Below are 7,256 nucleotides of genomic sequence, written 5' to 3'. Positions count from 1 at the left end.
CACAAGAAGTGTGACCGTCTGTCAGAGACATTTTCTGACAGCACGAATCACACTTCTTGAAGCCTGAGACCTTGGAGTCTTTAGACATCCTGAAAAGGCTGTATGAAACACAAACACAACACACAGACACACCCTTTAACCAAATAAAAATCCAGTCACACTGAAAGGACAGGGAAAAAAAGGGAGTGGGCCAAAGGCCTAAAAGTTAAAAAGGGGATAAAACGGGAATTCAAACACAAGGGGGACCCGATTTAAACTAAAGGGATACTCTGTATAAAAACTAAACTAAATAGAAAAGATAGGGGTAGAAATTAGAAGTTTTTTTAACAAGAAAACTCACTAACCTGCCAGAGCCGGTAGAAGAAAGCACCTCGTCAGCTAAGCGGAAAACGAGATCTGGGTAGTTACCACCTAGCATTGTGGGATATAGGGGAGCCTCGAGCCGGTGGAATAAGCTCTCGAGCTTTAGTATTGGCCGAGTCGGAGACGAGGGTCGGCTCCGAACCCATCCAGCAAGAATGAAGGCAAGATTGACAACTTAACATTGTCTGTTAACAATACATAACTGCTTCTATAATATTTAGTAGTACTTGTCACTGGATTCGAGCCCTGGTCTCTGTGTAACAAAGTGTACATCACACCTATCATTTCTCAAACTGAGCTACTGAGCCACTGCTGCATACTGATAGACTGATATGTGCCTAGAGCTCACCTGGTAACAAAATATTACCTGGTAAGAGAGGTAGAGTGTTATACAAGACTGCAGTGACACGAACACACATGTATGACAGAGGTAATAGGCGAACTCTGGATTAATACATGGAATGCAGGTGTAGACAATAAACCCTTAGTGGGTGGGAATATCTGATGTGTACAAACCATATTGGAGTGCTGGTTTGGCTACCTGACCCACATACAGTTGTGGATGGTATATTTACGGTCTACAGCTATTATCAGAGACAATAAACTTAAGCTTAAAAACTTAGAGTGACATTGTAGAATTAAATCTTAGTATTACCAATGATTTGTTGTTTCGTCAGTATAAGGATAAATACAATAGGATTTTAATTGATTTGGAAAGATTTGTTAAAGAAAGCATAGAGAAAAAACAAATTACAGCAAGACAACGGATATGCTACTAATAGTTTTTTCCTCCCCAAGACAAACCCGAGAGGGGGAGTTTAGTAACCAAGGTATTAATGAAATAGAAGATAATATTCAGTTGAATGATGCTAATGTTTGGAAACGAAGGGGAAATAAGCATGAAGTTTTTTTTAGACAATCCCCCAGAATTGAGACACTTGAAACATCTCAGGAGCCAGGGCAGGCAGATCCAAAAGGGTCAAATGAACAACTGGACTATCAATACGAGATGTTGGAAAGGGAGACGGAAAATTATTTATTACATTGTTTAAATCAAGATTATGAATCTGTAAATGATGACGGTGTTAACTGTGCCAATGTTTTACAAATTATGAAACATAATCTGAAACATGGTAATTTTTCTATTTATGTATGTCTTTCAGCTCATCCCAGTTAGGGGTCGCCACAGCGGAACTCCAGTCACTAATGATTAGCAGTTGATTTTTAAGGTGCCGAGTTGCCAGACTGATGCCCACGCACGCACCTACCTGCATATCGTTAGATGTCATTTGACCATGGGGAGGGCATGCAGACTCCACAAAGAAGGCGTTCCAGCCAAGAATCGAACGGGAGAATCTCCTGCTGTGAGGCGACAAAGCTAACCGCTGCACCACTGCAGCTTTTAAGAAGTTTTGTTGGTCTTTGGCTTTTTCCGGTTAGGGAGCCGCACAGCGGAACTCTGGTCCGCTACTGATTGGCAATGGATTTTTACGGTGCCAAGTTGCCAGCCCGACGCGTTGGTTAGGACTGTTGATTTAAATAGTAAAAGTCTGAAAATGACTGTATAGGTCTTTAAATGACACAGTTGTGGTAATTAATTGATTGTTGACTGTTTAATTTACTATTGTATTTAAGGATGTGTTTTTTATGAAACGGTGACTCTGAAGATGCCCATTTGTATTTAGGGTGAAAGTGCTCGGTCACTTTGGTTACATATTTTAATAAAGTGAGGCGTGGTTTTACCACTGGTGTGGTTTTTATTATTTTATTTATTTTAAGTGTACAGCTATTACAGTTTCATACTTGCCTGCAGCAGCATAGCTAACAGCAGGAATGCATACAGCTGAAATGCAATGGTTAACACAAGACAATCCTGACATACACAATATATCCCTGAGCATTCCTATTATTTCTTCAGATCTTAGTGCAGAAAAAGAAGTTATGTACCTACCATAACGTTCCATGTTAGCTGTCTTCTTCTCACCTTCTTTCTTGCTGGTTGGGTTGGAGCCGATCCTCTGCTCCGACTCGGCCATCTTCAATAGCTCAAGAGCTGTTTACTGGCTTGAGGCTACCCTATATCCCATGATGCCTGGCGCTAGTTACCCAGATCTCATTTGAAAAAGTTATTCCAGACATATATATCCCATGATGCCTGGCGCTAGTTACCCAGATCTCATTTGAAAAAGCTATTCCAGACGGAAGGAAAGAATTCTACCTTAGAAGCCCCCTGGGGCCCAACTGTGAAGCTATCTAAGCAGAAAGTACAACCAGAGAAGGTTCAGCCAATGAAACCTGAAAAGGGGAGCTCCTCTTGATCCACTAGGATAGGGGGATGGAGGGTGGGACGCAAGAAAGAAGGCGAGAAGAAGACAACTAACATGGAACATTATGGTAGGTACATAATTTCCTTATGTTAAGTTATCTATCTCGCTTTCATTCTTGCTGGTTGGGACAGCGTTCCTAGCACCTACTATCCTGGGTGGCTCACTGGAACAGACTCTTCAGAAAAGTGGAACCAAAATTAGCCCTGTTCCTGGAAGCAATGTCTAATTTGTAATGAGAAATGAAGGTATGTGGATTAGCCCACGTAGCAGCTGCACAGATGGATTCCATGGGTGACCTAGATTGGAAGGCCACCGAGGTAGCCAGTGCCCTAGTAGAGTGGCTTTTAGGTTTTGTAGATAGTTTTTTGTTTCTCAGCTGGTAAATGAATGAAATAATGTGAGACAACCACCTAGATAATGTTACCTTTGAGACAGGGAGGCCCTGTCTGCCCTCAGCATAGGAAATGAAGAGTTGTTCGGATTTCCTGATGTCCTTTGTCCTATGCAAATAAAAACGCAGCTGTCTGTGAACATCCAACTGGTGCAATTTATATTCTGCGTTATTGGTGTGATTAGGAAAGAACACAGGAAGGTCTATGGACTGATTCAAAATATTTTGTGTACAGACCTTAGGAAGGAAGGAAGGATTGGTCCTTAGAGCGACCCTATTGTTATGGAAAACTAAGTATGGGGGATGAGTACATAGAGCCTGAAGCTCCGAAACATGTCTGGCAGAAGTAATGGCTACCAGAAAAAGAGTCTTCCAGGATAAAAACTTAATGGAGCAAGATGCTGCAGGTTCAAAAGGTGGCAAGATTAGGGAAGCTAGCACCAAGTTTAGATCCCACGGAGGTGGAGGATCCCTCACTGGGGGCCTAAGCAGAGTGGTTCCTTTGAGGAAGGCTTTACACAGCTTATGAGACATGATGTTATTTGAAGACAACCCAATGTGAAAATTCGAAATGGCAGCTAACTTAACCCTGATTGTAGCAGAAGTGGAACCAGAATGGAAGAGTTCCGCTAAAAATTCCAGAATCTCGTGGACAGGGGCTGAAAAGGGATCTATATTCCTAGCCTCTGCCCAGCAAGAAAAACGTTTCCACTTACTAGCGTAAGTTTTTCTAGTTGTGGATATGTGCAATGAGATATTTCCCGTACAGAGGAGGAAATATTAGGAAGCCTGGCTAAGGTTGGAAGTGGAGCAATCAAGCTGTGAGCTGGAGTGTTTGAAGGAATCGATGCAGTCTGCCCGATTGATGAATCAGTAGATTTAGAATAGGATCCAGAATCCAAGGCTGCTCGAGAAGATAATGATGCAGGAATGGGAACCATATCTGTCGAGGCCAGTAAGGGGCAATGAGGATCATTTTGCAACCCAACGCAGTTGCTCTCTGTATGAGTTTGGGTATTAGGAGAAACGGAGGAAAAGCGTAAAGAAGTCCCTGAGGCCAATCGTGGACTACAGCGTCTCTGGGGGAGTGGCCGGGAAGTGGAAGGAGGGAGAAGAAATTGCTGCACTTGCTGTTGAAGGGTGTGGCGAACAGGTCGCAGCAATGCTGACCCCATTTGCGAAAGATTTGTTCCGCAATTACCTGATTCAGTGACCACTCATGAGGCATGAGAATTGCTCTGCTGAGCCTGTCTGCGATAACGTTGGAACTCCCAAGGATGTGCGTTGTAATCAGAAAATGTTGGGAAGAGATCGCCCACTGCCAGAGTCTGACTGCTTCTTGACATAGGAGGATAGGACCTGGTTCCGCCCTGCTTGTTGATGTACCACACCACTGACATATTGTCTGTTTGAATTGCCATGGTCCCGGGAGGGAGACAGTCCTGAAGGGCTTGCAATGCTAAAAGCACAGCTCTCATCTCCAAGACATTTATATGCAAATGGTACTCGTGAGGCTGCCAGGTGCCTTGGACTGTCCTGCCCTGATAATGCCCCCCCCCACCCTATCAGGGAGGTGTCCATGGTCACTGTGGCGACTGGAGGGGGTAGCACAAATGGTCTGCCCTGGGACACTGATGGGGAGACCATCCACCAAGCGAGGTGCTTCTTGCATGCTTCTGTGATCATAATCTTGTGAGACATAGGAAGCTGCTGGAAGGACCACTGTGAATAGAAGCCACTGGAGGATTCTCATGTGAAAGCGGGCCAGGGGAACAAGAAAAATTGCTGATGCCATGGAACCCAGTGTTCAGAGGATGAACCTGACTTGAATCATTCTGCATGTTAATAAAATCTGTACTTGTTGGCAAATTAGTGATACCCTGTCTGGTGGAAGGTTCGCAAACATGTTCCTGGTATTTAGATTTGCGCCTATATAAGTGATATGCTGACAGGGCAACAATGCAGATTTTTCTAAATTTATTGTGATACCTAGCCTGGAACAAGTTTTGATAGTGTAGTCCCTGGTTTGCAGGAGGTGATGCCTGATGGAAACAGTGAGGAGCCAGTCGTCTAGATATGGAAACACCTGGAATCCCTGACGTCTCAAGTGAGCCGTAACCACTGCCATGCATTTGAACACCCCGGGGGCTGTGGTGAGACCAAAGGACAGAGCTCTGAACTGATAGTGACTGGCTCCCAGCAAGAAGCGAAGGAATCTTCTGGAGTGCCTGTGCATCTTGATGTGGTAGTATGCATCCTGAAGATCTATAGAGCACATCCAATTGTCCTGACCCAGGAAGGGTAGAATGGACTGTAGCGTGACCATCCGAAACTTTGTTCTTTGTACAGATCTGTTTAATCTGCTGAGATCCAGAATGGGTCTCCAGTCCCCTGTCTTTTTTGGTACCAAAAAGAACCTAACCTTGAGTAAGTTCCGGATCAGAGTTGGTCTGCCGGGACTTCCTGGATGACTCTTTTGTGTAGCAGCTTTGAAATCTCTATGGCTGCTTGTTCCCTTAGATTGGGTGGAACATCTGGAAGGGACTTGTTTGACTAACGGGGGTTGAGCAAAGGGAATTCTGTAACCTCCGGATATGATCGACTGTACCCACTTGTCTTGAGTTAGGTCTTGCCAGGCTTTGGGGTACAGTGAGAGCCTTCCCCCGACTGCCTCCAGAGGCGGGCAGCCGGGCAACCCTTCAGGGATGCTGAAAGGGCTTCTCAGAGAAGGATTCTCTGCTGCCCTGGTTCTGCGGACCCCCTCTGCCACGAGGGCGGCATCTGTTATTGTTCCCTCCTCTGCCCCTGGAGGGGAACTCACCACGTGTGTCAGGCAAGGCTCCCTGGGGTTTCCAGAACCACATCTTTCCACTCTTCTGACCCTTGGGGTATGGTCTAGAAGGAGTGGAAAAACGGACTCTCACAGCAGAGAGAGTCTTGCCTTCTTGTTCACACCTGGTTAGGGTGTCCTTCACCTGTGGTCTGAAGAGAGCGGAACCATCAAAGGGGGCATTGGTGAAAGACACTCTGAAGGGCTCCGCAAAATTACATAGCTGCATCCATGCGTGCCTCCTAAGGGCAACACCTGTGCCTGCGGCTCTACTCGCACCATCGGCTGCATAAGAAATTAGCCTCATGGAGGAGTTAACAACTGAATTCTCACCAGCTGGGAGGCCACCTTAGCTTGAGCCCCCTCAGCTGATGGGTCTTGGAGGGTATCTCCAAGCTCTTTAAGGAGATCCCTCTGAAGGCGGGTGAAATGGCACAAATAATTCAGAGACCTCATGGAGAAGGTCGCTGAAGCAAACATTCACTTCCCATATCTGTCCATAGTCCTAGACTCCTTGTTAGGGGGATGGACAGATGAAGTTTCTGCCAACTCCTTCTTTGTGGCTGCTGCTACCACCATGGAATCAACAGGTACACCCTTAGTCAAAAACTGTTTGTCCTGAGGTGCAGTTATAAATTTAGCAGGTCTCCTGGGGGTTGGTTCCACTGTGTCTGGAGCTGACCACGCCTTCCGAGCCACCAAAAACATAAGTGGGTCGAAAGGCGGAGGACACTCAGGAGGTGGAAGGTCGGGAACCAAACGCATCCAGGAATACCGACTCATCCTCGGAAGGGGCTAGGATATTCCAGTTCCCCCTCTGCCTAAGCATTTCCAGAATGTCTGAAAAGGAGACATCTTCAGAGGGGGATCTCGGGGACCCTTCCGAATCCTCTAAGTCAGTATCTGATGTGACAGACTCAGGGGAGTCAACGTGCTTCCGCTTGCACTTCCTCTTACAAGGTGGCTCCTCTGAGTGATCAGGGGAGGCCTCAGAAGAGGAAGAAACCCCCAAGGGGGTGCTCTGGAGTGCTGGTTCCCCATGCTTGGGGTCTAGAGGAGGGGCAGAGGCAGATGCAGGCACCATAGGGGGAGGAGCCAATGGGGTTGACCGTGGGACTGACTCGGGGGGCCAGTACACTCGTCATGACCTTGAAGGCACCCCCGCCCCGAAGCAGAGAAGACTCCAGCTCCGAAGAAATCAAATTCCTCTCCGACCAAGGGGGACGGCTCCGAGGCCGATGTAGGAGCCGAGCTCACCTACGCCGAAGCTCCGAGGGGGAGAACGGGGTCGGACAAGGGTCCGATGCCAATCACCACCTCGAAGCCAACGAAGGATTCTCGGCAC

The sequence above is a fragment of the Protopterus annectens genome, chromosome 4.part0, assembly GCF_019279795.1.
Source record: "Protopterus annectens isolate FY-2018-M chromosome 4.part0, PAN1.0, whole genome shotgun sequence".
Classification (NCBI taxonomy): Eukaryota; Metazoa; Chordata; order Ceratodontiformes; family Protopteridae; genus Protopterus; species Protopterus annectens.
This window is presented reverse-complemented; position numbering follows the sequence as displayed.